At 41.5% G+C, this 14,769-nt stretch overlaps 1 long non-coding RNA gene across 3 annotated transcripts in view; it reads left to right on the top strand.

Annotated features, from left to right (window-relative positions):
• Window positions 1-3,294: 3,294 nt before the first annotated feature.
• The window catches only part of LOC135228906 (uncharacterized), a 114,489-nt gene continuing 103,014 nt past the window's right edge, over window positions 3,295-14,769 (top strand). For 2 of the 3 annotated variants that reach the window (XR_010319770.1, XR_010319769.1), the window contains exon 1: window positions 3,295-6,443. This is a non-coding gene — a long non-coding RNA (uncharacterized LOC135228906). The remainder of the gene's footprint in view (window positions 6,444-14,769) is intronic. The other variant, XR_010319771.1, reaches the window with a different exon arrangement.

Raw genomic sequence — 14,769 nt, 5'->3', positions numbered from 1 at the left:
TCTTGGCTGAGAGAGGTGAGGAAGCTGTAGAAGATCAAACCAGCCACAACATTCCCTTAAACCAAGCCTAAACCAGAGCAAGGCCCTAACTCTCTTAATTCTTGGCTGAGAGAGGTGAGGAAGCTGTAGAAGAAAAGTTTGAAGTTAGCGAGGTTGGTTCATGAGATTTAAGCACAGAAGCCATCTCCATAACATGAAAGTGTGAGGTGAAGTAGCTAGTGCCGATGTAGAAGTTGCAGCAAGTTATGCAGAAGATCTAGCTAATTGATGAAGGTGGCTACACTAAACAACAGATTTTCAGTGTAGATGAAACAGCCTTATATTGGAAGAAGATGCCATTAGGACTTTCATAGCTAGAGAGAAGTCAATGACTGGCTTCAAAACTTCAAAAGACAGGCTGACTCTCTTGTTAGGGCCTAATGTAGTTGGTGAAATGAAGCCAATGGTAATTTGTCATTCTGAAAATCCTAGGACCCTTAAGAATTATGCTAGATCTACTCTGTAAATGGAACAACAAAGCCTGGATGACAGCACATCTGTTTACAACATGGTTTACTGAATATTTTAAGCCCACTGTTGAGAACCACTGCTCAGGAAAAAGATCCCTTTCAAAATATTACTGCTCATTGACAATGCACCTGGTCACCTAAGAGCTCTGATGGAGATGTGATTTGAACTGCTGACCTTTATGGTTAGTAGCCAAACTCTTAACCACTGTGTCACCAGGGTTCCAATGCTACAAGGAGATTAATGTTGTTTTCATGCTGCTAACACAACATCTTTTCTGCAGCCCATAGATCAAGAAGTAATTTTGACTTTCAAGTCTTGTTATTTTAAGAAGTCTTAAATTATTTAAGTAAGTCTTATTATTTAAGGAGTACATTTCATAAGGCTATAGCCGCCATAGATAGTGATTCCTCTGATGGATCTGGGCAAAGTAAATCGAAAACCTTCTGGAAAGGATTCCCCATTCTAGATGTCATTAAGAATATTTGTGATTCATGGGAGGAGGTCAAAATATCATTATTAACAGGAGTTTGGAAGAAGTTGGTTGCAACCTTCATGGATGACTTTGAAAGGTTCAAGACTTCAGAGGAGGAAATAACTGCAGATATAGTGGAAATAGCAAGACAATTAAAATTAGAAGTGGAACGTGAAGATGTGACTGAATTGCTGCAATCTCATGATAAAACTTTAACAAATGAGGAAGTGCTTCTTATGGATGAGCAGAGAAAATGGTTTCTTGAGATGGAATCTACTCCTGGTGAAGAAGCTGTGAGCATTGTTGAAATAACAACTAAAGATTTAGAATATTACATAGTTGACAAAGCAGCCGCAAGGTTTGAGAGGATTGACTCCAATTTTGAAAGAAATTCTACTGTGGGTAAAATGCTATCAAACAGCATCATATGCTATAGAGCAATATTTCATGAAAGGAAGAGTCAATTGATACAGCAAACTTCATTGTTCTCTTATTTTAAGAAACTGCCACAGCCACCCCAACCTTCAGCAACCACCACCCTGATCAGTCAGCAGCCATCAACATCGAAGCAAGACTCTCCATTAGCAAAAAGAATATGACTTGCTGAAGACTCAGATGATGGTTAGCATTTTTTAGCAATAAAGTATTTTTTAATTAACGTGCGTACATTGGTTTTTTTAGACATAATGCTACTGCAAACTTAAAAAGAACCAAACCTGTTGCCATCGAGTCGATTCCAACTCATAGCAACCCTAGAGGACAGAGAGCTGCCCCATATAATTTCCAGGGAGCACCTGGTGGATTCAAATTGCCGACCTTTTGGTTAGCAGCTATAGCTCTTAACCACTACGCCACCAGGGTTTCCACACGCTTAATAGACTACATATAGTGTAAAAATAACTTTTATATGCACGGGGAAATAAAAAAATTCATGGGACTCACTTTTTTATTGCAATATTCGCTTTATTGCTGTGGTCTGGAACTGAACGAACCCGCAATATCTTCGAGGTATGCCTGTATGTTGTTTTTTAATTGTTGTGACTATATATGTATATATGTACCACAACATTTGCCAATTTAACATTTTTCACGTGTAGAATTTAGTGACATCAATTACGTTAATTATGTTGTGCAATCATCACCAATATCCATTGCCGAATTTTCCATCACCATAAATAGAAACTCAATGTTTCCTAAGCAACAACTCCCCTCTTCCCCCTACCTTCTGTCCCTGGTAACCACTAATAAACTTTTGTCTATATACATTTGCCTATTTTATATATTTCATATGAGTGAATTCCTATATTTGTCCTTATGTGATTGACTTAATCACTCAGCATAGTGTTTCAAGGTTCATCCATGTTGTAGCATGTACAGGGACTTCATTTCTCTTTACGGCTGAGTAATATTTCACTGTACGTATATACCACATTTTGTTTATCCATTTATCTGTTGGTGGACTTTCAAGTGGTTTCCACCTTTTGGCTATTGTGAATAGTGCTGAAATGAACGTTGATGTACGTGTTTGTTTGCATCTGTAAAAATGGCATGGTGGAGAAGTCTGACCTGAACTAACTTCACAAGGAGAAATGAGAATCAAGATCAACAGCCCAAGGGTGACTGCTATGAAGTGGAGGTCAGACATACTTCCTCTCCAACCTTTTTACCAATTCTGACAGCAACTGTTCCTCTTAAGGCCCTCTGCCTCTCTGCTGGGTTTGATAATTTGTTGCAATAACCACAAAGAACTCACAGACCATACTCACAGTTAAGGGCTTTATTAGGGGAGTAACACGTTACAATTCAGGTTCAGGAACACTCAAGATACAGTTCTTCAATCAGGACAGCCTCTCCCCAGCCATGCTCATAGGCACACCTGTCTTTGGCCCCTCCGTCTCTGAGCCTGGCCTCTTCCCAGCTTGGCCAAGTGTTACAACACTCTTAGCTGTGTCGTTATGTGCCCAGAGGCACCCCATTCTGCCAGTAAGCCTCGGCCAGAAGGCGCTCAGCTCTAGCTCCGTGAGTCAGCAAACCTAGCTCCACCAACTGCCTGGAGACACCCTATTCTGCCAGCAAGGCTCCTGGCTGAACGCACTCAGCTTTTTCACTCTGTGGGCCGGGAAACCCACCATGTAGTCTCCTGCCTCCATTGCTGCCGTTTCTGTGTCGCTGCTTCTCATCATCTTTGGTGTTACAGCTCTCAATCTCCTGGTTCCAGGAGCTTCTCAGCACAATGATCCTGAGTCCAAAGGACACACTCCACTCCTGGCTATTCTTTGTTGGTGGTGATGAGATCCTCTCTTCTCTGCATCTGGGATGGCTTATTTTAAGCCTGGCAGGGTGGCAAAACTGACAAATTCCGTCATTAGGGTTCCATACACATTATTTGCATGATCTCACCCCCACAAGTGTGCCATGTACCTTATTTACGTTATTAGCAAGCTATACAATTCCGTTGGTGAGCCACAAGCACCTCATTTTCATAGTCCCACTCAGTCATTTGGTGGGAGTTACAAAGACTATGGCTAAAGGGCCATGATTCACCACACTGAAGAATCGTTGCTCTCAAGTCTCTTGGGTATATACCTAGGACTGGAATTGTTGGACCATATGGTGCTATTTTGAACTTTTTGAGGAGCTGCCCAACTATTTTCCACAGCAGTTGTACTATTTTCTATTCCCACCAGCAATGGATAAGGGCTCCAATTGTGTTAATGAGAAGGATTAGTGTAGGGTGTGTCTTGAGTCAGTCTCCTACAAGAGATAAAAGGAGAGGATTAGGTGAGCAGAGATGGGGTAAGATAGATGTGAAAACACATGGAGATATCCAGGGAACCAGGAAACAGAAGCTGAAGAGACAAGGATCTTCCCCCAGAGCTGACAAGAGATAGAAAGCCTCCCCTTAGAGCTGGCACCCTGAATTAGGACTTCCAGTCTCCTAAACTGTGAGAAAATAAATTTCTGTCTCTTAAAGCCATTACTTGCAGTATTTCTGTTACAGCAGCACTAGATAACTAAGACACAACCCAAATGTCCATTAACCGATGAATGGATAAGCAAAATGTGTTACATACATACAATGGAATATTATTGCCATGCAGAGAAGTGAAGTTCTGATACTTTGATAACATTATGCTAAGTGAAATAAGTCACACACAAAAGGACAAAATACTGTATCACTCCAATTATGTGAAATATCTAGAATAGGTGCACGATGTGGAAAGAGACAAAGACCACCCAAATGAGAACAAAGACTATTCAGAGCTTGCTGTAGCAAGGGATAACCACTATCACTTGTTTGACAGGGTCTCTCAAAGGCAGGAAAGGGAGTGGGAAAACTTTATAGTGGAAAAAAGGGAAGACTTCAGGTATGCCCTGATTGGAAACTCTTAGCATGGGGAAGCTGGGGGAGGCAGGCTGACTGGAAGAGATTGGTTGGGGGAGCATATTTGGCTTTCTCTGGTTGGTCCAGAGTTGAAAAGAGATGGGGCCAAAAATTAAGAAAGATGTCAGTTATTATTCAAGTCCAGGCCATTGGAGGCCCATTGCTACAGGGGTTGGTGTTTGGCTTCCTGGGCTGGTTGCTGCAGATAGTGGTTTGACTTCCTGGGCTGGATGCTGGAGATTGTGGGTCAGAGTTCTGTTTTTATATATGGTCCGGCCACTGTCTGTTTGTATATTCAATCTCTCAATAGTGTATTAATGGTTACCAAGGGCTGAAGGAAGTGGAGGATAGTGAGTTATTGCTTAAGGGGTACTGAGTTTCTGGTTGGGGTTATGAAAAATTTGGAAATGTTGATGTTTGCTCATTACGAGGATGCAATTAATGTCACTGAACTATACACTTAAAAATGGTTAAAATGGCAAAATTTTTGTTATATTTTACTAAACAAAAATTTGTAAAAATCACTGTTAACTATTGTATGTTGTGTCTTCATAGACTTCAGTGTGAATGCTGCTCCCTGCAGCTGCCCTTTACAGTGGTGCTGATTTTCATTCTGTTGTTTTCTGTGTATTTACATAAATTAAATATGCATATATTTATATCTATTTTCATTTTGGAAACCCTGGTGGCGTAGTGGTTAAGTGCTACACCCGCTAACCAAAGGGTTAGTAGTTCGAATCCGCCAGGCACTCCTTGGAAACTCTATGGGGACAGTTCTACTCTGTCCTATAGGGTCGCTATGAGTCGGAATCAACTCGATGGCAACGGGTATTTTCATTTTAAAAACCTGTATTCATGTTATAGATCATTTTGAATGTCACTTTTTGACATGTGTTATTATACAAGTATAGCGACCCTGTAAGACAGGGTAGAACTGCCCCATAGGGTTTCCAAGGAGCGGCTCGTAGATTGAACTGCAGACCTTTTGATGAGCAGCAGTAGCTCACCTTAGCTCTTAACCACTGCACCACCAGGGCTCTATATTATAAACCATGCATGAATTTTATATCAAAAAAATTTGTAAAACTTTTGACACTCCCTCTAAATTCCTTCTTTGAGCCATCAATTCTGAGAACAGGACATTACAGGCAAATGGACCAAACTAAACAGCTCCTTTCGGCAATATTCCCACGCCTGCCTGACCGAAGCCCGCCAAACGTGCAGCTGGCGCCCTGCCGCTTTTGTTCCGGGAGACAATCCGTTTGGCTGTTGCCACAGCCTGAATAAAGTACCCATTCCCTTGCTGTTTGAGTCTTGGAGCAGTTTTAGAAGTTCGACAATGAATTTCTAAATAATTCATGAGTCAAAAGAAAAAAAAAGTTACAAATTACAAAGCACTTAAAACTGAACAATAATGAAAATAAAACCTTGGGTCTTTATAAAAAAAAATACGAATGCTTATATAAGCAAACAAGGAAGGCTGACTACGCAATTAAAAAAAATTAAATACAATACCCCACGACTGATCTCACAGACCTACCACCCCACTTACGCCACAGTTATTCTATCTTTATCCCTAAATCAGGAGGCCTGGTGGCTGCAGTGGTTAAGCTCTGGGATGCTGGACTGCTAACAGAAAGGTTGGAGGATGGAACCCACCAGCTGCTCTGCAGAAGATGTGCCAATCGGCTTCCGCAAACATTTACAGCCTTTGAAATCCTATGGGGCAGTCCTAGTGTAACCTACAGGGTCGCTACGAGTCCCAGGTGGATTTTGGTGGATCCCTAAATTACTTCAACTCCTCCGGCCAAGATTGGTTAAACGCCCCAGACGGCGACTTCCTCTTCCAGCCCTAAGTCTGACTCCCAACATTCCCCGGGCAGCAAATACGCATGCTCAGCGACAGCAAGGACGCTCCAGCGCGGAAGCTAGATGGTTACGTCAGTCGACACGTCCAGGATGCAGTCATGTCGTAGCTTCCGACAGAGGTGCGTCAGGTGGGAAACGTAAGCCGCCATGGTGGAAGAGGGCTTATTCCGTACAACAGAGAAGCGGAGTTGGGTTCCGCGGTAGCGGGTGTGTTTATTTCTGGGCCAACTTGCTGGAAGAGAGGCTCATTCTACTTAGGATCAGGGGGTCTATGTAATGTTTAAAGAAGCCCTTGGGATACGGTATGAGGAAGGGGCACCATTAGTGTTGAGATGAGGAAGGGAAAGTGCCTGGCATGTGCCTCTGAGATAACTACTGGAGACCTCAGGAGAGAGGGGAGAAGTCAGGGTGGTACAGTCCACAGTCTGGTACAATCTGCTACTATGAAATTCCACCTGGGAATATCAGGTAGGGGAGTGCTTGCTCCGCAGTAAAAATATCCACCCTTCCAAGATGGCGGCTCCCGTAGAGCCCCTGGCAAGGTCACTGGAGATCACTGAAAGCGCACCACCGCCGCCCCCCAGCACATTGTAAATGCACCATGTGTAATTGTTGGCGAGCTACCGTTTCCATACTGACATTGAGCACATGCACTATAAAGTCCAGAAAAGGAAGAGACCCTGGGAAGCAGTTTCTAGACTTAGGGCTCCGGGACTGAGTTTAACAGGTGGCGATTTAGGGCCAGTTAAGCTTTAAGATAATTATGGGGACATTAAGACGTGGATTTCGTAGTTAATGATGGTACTATGTAGGGTGAGTGATGGAACTTCTCTGGTGTCACTTTATGGGGAAATGTGTAGAGTGAGTGACAAGGGTTTGCGGGTTAGCGATGGGGGGGTCTGTGGAGTAAGTAATGGAGAGTCACTGGGGTGAGGAATAGGGACTGTTGAGTGAGTGACAGGGATAATCTGGGGTCACTGATGGAGGTCTGTGAGTGAGTGATGGAAGTCTGGGGTGAGTGATGGAAATATGGGGTGAGTGATGGGGGTTAGTGAGGTGAGGAACGGGGGCTGGGGTGATAGGGTCTCTGGGGTGTGATGTGGGGTCTGTGTGGTAAGTAATGGGGGTTAACGGAGTGAGTGGTGGAGGGTTTCTGAGGTGAGGGATGGGAGAGAGACTGGTGAGCGATGGGTATCTGTGAGGAGAGATAATGGGTGATCTGTGGGAAGGAGTCCTGGTGGTTCAGTGGTTAAACACTCAGCTGCTAACCGAAAGGTTGTCTGTTGGAACCCATGAGCCGCTTTGCTGGAGAAAGATGTGGCAGTCTGTTTCCACGGGGCGGTTCTGCTCTGTCCCATACTGTCGCTATGAGTCGGAATCCGCAACAGGTTTGGTTTTTTTTTGTTTGGGTGGGATGAATGATGGGACTGTGTGGTGAATGATATGGTCTGTGGGGTGAGTGATGGGCCAGACTGGTGAGGAATGAGTGTGTGGGATAAATGATGGAATTGTGTGAGGTCAGTGATTGCGACTGTGGTGTGAGTGGTGGGGTCAGTGGGGGAGAGTGATGAGTAGTCTCTGGGGTGAGTGTTGGTGGGACTGGGGTGAGTGATGGAGATCCTCTGGGATCACCGATGGGGTGAATGATGCAGTCTGTGGAGTAAATGATGGAGCTCTTTTGGGGTGAGTGATAGAGGGTTAGTGGGGTTGAGGAATGGGGACTGTAGGTGGGTGATAGGTTTTCTGGGATGTGATGAGGCCTGTAGGGTGAGTCATAGGGGATTAGTGGGATGCGTGATGGGGGGGGGCGTCTGTGTGGAGAGTAATGGTCTGTAGGGTAAATGATGGAGGGACTTCAGGAAAATTGATGAGGGTTCCGTGGAGTGAGTGATGGTGGATCTGTGGGGTGAACGGTGGGAGATGGTAGGTAATGTAATGGTCTGTGAGCTGTGTTGATAGCGTTTATTGGGTGGGTGGAGGAGGTCTTTGTGGTGTGAGTGATGGCGTTCTGTGGGATGTGATGGGATGTTATTGTGGCGAGTGTTGGGATTAGTGATGAGGGGTCTATGGAATCAGATATGTGGCTTTGTGAGGTCAGTGATCAGTGGTCTTTAGGTCTGAAATGGGATTTTTTTAACATACTGTTGACTTTGTCCTTCTGTACCTTTTGTTTTCTGTATTGTAAATTTCTGCCTTTGACTTCATTATTTCTTTTCTATGAGTTTTTTCTCTTTTGTTCTTATCTTTAAATTCCTAAATTAGATGTTTACCTCATTAATATTCATTTTTTCTTTTGTAATATAAACGTTAAGTTAGCGAATTTTTCTATAAGAACACTAATTTCATGCCACAAGTTTTGACATGTAGGTTTTTCACTATAGTTTACTTTTAATGTTTTCTAATTTCTGTTGTGCTTTTCTCTCTGACCCCTTAGTTACTTAGATATGAGCCCACCCCCTCAGGTTGAAATTTTTGTTGTTGACTTCTAAATTGTGGTCAGAAACTGTCATCTGAGGAATGGGTATTAAGGTCAATACATACCGCCAAATTATTTTCAAAAATTTTGTAAAATTGGAACTCCCACCAGCAATTAGCTCATTTCACGATCCCCCCCACACTAAATGCTGTTACTTTTTAAATTTCCCCTATTCTGAGGGCCAAAATCAACAGTATCTAGGTTGCTTTGAGGTGCATTTCCTGATAACTAGTGCTTGAACTTCTTTTCGTATTTATTGGCCATTGAAATGTTATTTTTTGAATTTTCATGTTTTTTGAATTTGCTCTTTAGGTTGGAAACCCTGGTGGCGTGGTGGTTAAGTGCTACAACTGCCAACCAAAAGTTTGGCAATTGGAATCTACCAGGCGCTCCTTGGAAACTATGGGGCAGTTCTACTCTGTCCTGTAGGGTCGCTGTGAGTTGGAATTGACTCGAAGGCAATGTGTATGGTTTTTTGGCTTTTTAGGTGGTTTGTGTTTCTTACTAAATTGTGAATATTAACTCTGTCATTTATTGTAATTATATTTCCCTTTTAGCTCTTTATCTCTTGAATTTTGAAGGATGTCTTCACATATAATTAGAAAAATAGTCGCCTGTGATTATGTATACTATATCTTTTTTCTTTGTGGATTTTGAGTTCATTGTCTTACATAATTGAGTTCTTTCTACTTCACACATAAACAAATATGTACCTTAAATTTATTTTAACATTTTTAGTGTTTTAATTTCTAAAGTTAAATTTTAATCCAGCTAGAATTTATTCTGATGTGTGATGTAAGATGGGATCAAAGTTTGTCTTTTTCCATTTGGTTAGCCAATTTACCAGCATCAATCATTAAATGAACTACCCTTTTCTAACACAATTCAATGCCACTTTTGTCAAATGAATTCCCAAGTGTATATTGTTCTATTTTGTTCTCTTATTTATGTGTCTACTTCCTTTTTAAAAATGTATTAGAAATAGTCTTAATATCCAGTATTGCTAGTCCCCCTCACTCTTCTTTATTGCTGTTTTCTTTAATATTTGTGAGCATTTTTTCTTCCATATGAATGTTAAAACTATTTTATCAAGTCTCAAAAATAACCATTAAAACTATGCTAGTTCATAGTTTTCTTCTTACAGGTCCAGCACCTTTTTAAAAAAAATTTTCTTTCTTAGGTATTTTACATTTGTCTTTGTCATCATTGTGAATACCATATTTTTTCCATCTCTGTAGAGAAAAATCTATCAATTTTGTAATTTTGTTTCTTATCCAAGCCAATTATCAAATTTGCATATGAATTCTAGTTGCTTTTTATAGTCTCTGGAAACCCTGGTGGCGGAGTGGTTAAGAGCTATGGCTGCTAACCAAAAGGTCAGCAGTTCAGATCCACCAGGCGCTCCTTGGAAACTTGACGGGGCAGTTCTACTCTGTCCTGTAGGGTCGCTATGAGTCGGAATCGACTCGACGGCAGTGGGTTTTTTTAATAGTCTCTTAGTTTTCCTAGACATAATACCATATCACATCCCTCTAAATTTTTTCGAAGCATCAATTTTGAGAACAGTGTGACGGACTATTCCTTTCAGATATTTATTCTGATTACTTTGTCTTCTGTTGCATTAGCTGAAGCATCCAGAACAGTGTTGAGTGACACTTGATAGAAGGTGTTCTTATCTTGCTAATTTTAGTAAGAACAGTTCGGGCATTTTTTTTACTTGAACCTGCAAGGCGTTCATTCATTCGTTCATTCCGCAAACAATTATTGAGTGCCTACCCCTTGCCGGATACTGGTTTTGAAACTCTGCCTGGCCACTTACAAGGTATATGATCCTTCCCCCCACAACAACCTTATTGATATAATTCACCTACTATAAAATTCACCCATTTAAAGTGTACAGTTCAGTGGTATATTCAGAGTTGTGGAACCATCACCACAATCTATTTTAGAGCATTTCATCACTCCAAAAAGAAATCCTATACCGTTGGAGCCCTGGTGGCACAGTGGTTAACAGCTTGGCTACTAACCAAAAGGTTGGCAGTTTGAATTCACCAGCTGCTCCTTGGAAACCCTATGGGGCAGTTCTACTCTGTCTTATAGGGTCACTATGAGTTGGAATCGATTCGACAGCAACAGTACCCATTAGCACTCAATCCCCATTCCTGCTCCACCCTGTTCCAACCACAAACAGCCACTAATCTTTCTTTCTCTATAGATTTTCCTACTCTATACATTTCATATAAATAGAATCATACAATATGTATTCTTTTGTGACTGTTTTCTTTCACTTACCATGTTTTCGAGATTCATCTATGTTATAGCATATATCAATAATTCTATTTCTTTTTATTTCAATAATATTCAATCATGGATATACCACATTTTGTTTATCCATTCATCAGCTGATGGACATGTGGATTGTTTTTCCACTTTGGGGCTATTATAAATAATGCTGCTTATTAGCATACATGTACAAGTTTTTGTATAGATATGTATTTTTATTTCTCTCGAGTAGAATTGCTGAATTTTGTGGTAACTGTAGAGTCCCTGGGTGGCACAAGCGGTTAAGCATTTGACTGCTAACTGAATGGTTGGCTGTTCAAACCCACCCAGAGGTGTCTTGGAAGAAAGGCCTGGCGATCTGCTTCTGAAAGGTCACAGCCTTGAAAAACTATGGAGCACAGTTCTGCTCAGTCACCATGAGTTGGAATCAACTTAGTGGCAACTGGTTTGATTTTTGGTTTTATAGTAACGCTATGTTTAACATTTTGAGAAATTGGCTAAATTGTTTTCCAAAATGGCTGCTTCATTTTACATCCCAGTGTATGAGGGTTCCAGTTTCTTGACATCTTTGCCAACATTTGTTATTGTCTGTTTGTTTTATTATAGCCATCCTAGTGGGTGTGAGGAAACCCTGGTGGTGTAGTGGTTAAGAGCGACGGCTGCTGACCAAAAGATCGGCAGTTTGAATCCATCAGGCGCTCCTTGGAAAGTCTATGGGGCAGTTCTACTCTGTCCTGTAGGGTCGCTATGAGTCGGAATCGCGTAGACAGCAACGGGTTTTCCTGGTTTAGTGGGTGTGAAGTGGTATGTCATTGTGGTTTCATTTGCATTTCCCTAATGACTACTGATGTTGAGCATTTTTTCATATGCTTATTAGCCATTTATGTATCTTTTTTGGAGGAATATCTATTTAAATTCTTGGCCCACTTTTTAATTGGGTTATTCCTCTTTTTTATTATTGAGTTTTAAGAGTTTTTTGTATATTCTAAGGAGTCCTGGTGCGCAGTGGTTAAGCACTTGGCTGCTAACTGAAAGGTTGGTGGTTCGAACCCACTAGTCACTCTGCACAAGAAAGAGGTGGCAGTCTGCTTGGGTAAAGATTACAGCCTTGAAAGCCCTATGAGTACGGTTCTGCTCTGTCCTGTAGGGTTGCTGTGAATTGGAATTGAAGGCAACTTTTTTTGTTGTTGCTTTATATATTCTAAATACAAGTCTCTTATCAAATATATGATTTGCATATATTTTCTCCCAGCCTATACTGTCTTCACTTTCTTTTTTTTTAGTTGTATTTTAAGTGAAAGTTTACAGCTCAAGTTAGTTTCTTATACAAAAATTTATACACACATTGTTATGTGACCCTAGTTGCTCTCTCTAGAATGTGACAGCACACTCCTTCTTTCCACTCCGTTCAACCAGCTCCTGTCCCTTTCTGCCATCTCATCTTGCCTCCGGACAGGAGCTACCCACTTAGTTTCATGTGTCTACTTGAACTAAGAAGCACACTCTTCACGAGTATCGGTTTACGTCTTATGGTCTAATCTCTGTTTGAAGAGTTGGCTTTGGAAATGCTTTTAGTTCTTGGTTAACAGAGAGTCCAGAGGCCATGTCTTCCGGGGTTCCTCCAGTCTCAGTCAGATCATTAAGTCTGGTCTTTTTATTAGAATTTGAATTCTGCATGCCACTTTTCTCCTGCCCCATCAGAGACTCTCTGTTGTGTTCCTGGTCATTGGTGGTAGCCAGGCATCATCCAGTTCTTCTAGTCTCAGGCTGATGGAGTCTCTGGTTTATGTGGTCCTTTCTGTCTCTTGGGCTAATATTTTCCTCGTGTCTCCACTTTCTTAATGGTGTCGTTTGTAGCATGAACGTTTTTAATTTTTATCAAGTCCAATTTATCTATTTTTTTTTTCTTTTGTTGCTTTTAGTGTCATATCTAAGAAACCATTGCCTAGCTCTAGGTCTTGAAGATTTACTCCTATTTTTCCTTCTAGGAGTTTTATGGTTTTGTTCTTATATTTAGGCCTGTCATACATTTTGAGTTAATTTTTGGGTATAATGTGAGGTAGGGGTCCAAATTCATTCTTTTGCATGTGAACATCCAGTTGTCCAGGCACCATTTTTTTAATTGTACTTTAGATGAAGGTTTACAGAACAAACTAGTTTCTCATCAAACAGCCAGTATACACATTGTTCTGTGATGTTGGTCAACAACCCCACAACACGTCAACACTCTCCCTTCTCAACCCTGGGTTCCCTACACCAGCTTTCCTGTTCCCTCCTGCCCTCCAGTCCCTCTCCCAGGGATGATGCACCCCTCCATTCTTGTTCTGTTCCATGGGCCTTTTCAGTCTTTGGCTGAAGAGTGAACCTAAGGAGTGACCTCATTACTGAGCCATACTCACAGGGTTTCTCCATTTCTCTGTCAGGCCAGCAAATCTGGTTTTCTTTTGGAGTTAGAATTTTGTTCTACATTTTTCTCCAGCTCTGTCTGGGACCTTCTATTGTGATCTCTGTCAGAGCAGTCAGTGGAGGTAGCCAGGCACCATCTAGTTGTACTGGGCTCAGTCTGGTGAAGGCCGTGGTAGATATGGTCCATTAGTCCTTTGGACTAATCTTTCCCTTGTATCTTTAGTTTTCTTCATTCTTCCTTGCTCCCGAAGTGGTGAGACCAGTGGAGTATATTAGATGGCCCCTCACAGGCTTTTAAGACCCCAGATGCTACTCACCAAAGTAGAATATAGAACATATTCTTTATAAACTATGTTATGCCAATTGAGCTAGATGTTCCCCAAGACCATGGTCCCCATGGCCCTCAGCCCAGCAGTTCGGTCCCTCATGGCATTTGGATGTGTCTGTGGAGCTACCATGACCTTGTCTTGTACACATTGTGCTGGCTTCCCCACTGTTGTGTACTGTCTTACCCTTCACCAAAGTTTCCACTTACCTATTGTCTGTTAAATGTTTTTCCATCTGCACCCCTCCCCTCCCTCATAACCATCAAAGATTTTTTTTTTGGTATGTAAACCTTTTCATGAGTATTTACAGTAGTGGTCTCATACAATATTTGTCTTTTTGTGATTGACTTTTTTCACTCAGCATATGTGCGTTGGAAAAGAATGTGTACTTTGCAGCTGTACAGTGGAGTGTTCTGTATACGTCTGTGAGGTCAAGTTGTCTGATTGTGCTCTTTAGCTCTTCTGTATCTTTGTTGAGTTTTCTTTCTAGATGTTCTGCCCTTTACCGAGAGTGGTATGTTGAAGTCTCCTACTATTATTGTAGAACTGTCGATTTCTCTTTTCGGTGCTGTTAGAGTTTGTTTTATGTATTTTGGAGCCCTGTCATTGGGTGCGTAGATGTTTATTATGGTTAAGTCTTCATGATGGATCATCCTTTTATTCATTATATAGTGTCCTTCTTTGTCTTTTATGGTGGATTTTGCTTTAAAGTCTATTGTATCTGAGATTAGTATTGCCACTCCTGCTTTTTTTTGATAGTTATTTGCTTGATGTATTTTTTTCTATCCTTTGATTTTTAATGGAAACCCTGGAGGCGTAGTGGTTAAGTGCTATGGCTGCTAACCAAGAGGTCAGCAGTTCAAATTCGCCAGGCGTTCCTTGGAAACTCTATGGGGCAGTTCTGCTCTGTCCTATAGGGTCGCTATGAGTTGGAATCGACTCAGTGGCAGTGGGTTTGGTTTGGTTTTTTTTTATTTTTAATAAATTTACATCTTTGTTTCTAAGATGTGTCTCTTGTAGACAGCATATTGCTGGATACTGT

This window comes from Loxodonta africana, chromosome X, assembly GCF_030014295.1.
Source record: "Loxodonta africana isolate mLoxAfr1 chromosome X, mLoxAfr1.hap2, whole genome shotgun sequence".
Lineage (NCBI taxonomy): Eukaryota > Metazoa > Chordata > Mammalia > Proboscidea > Elephantidae > Loxodonta > Loxodonta africana.
This window is presented reverse-complemented; position numbering and strand designations above follow the sequence as displayed.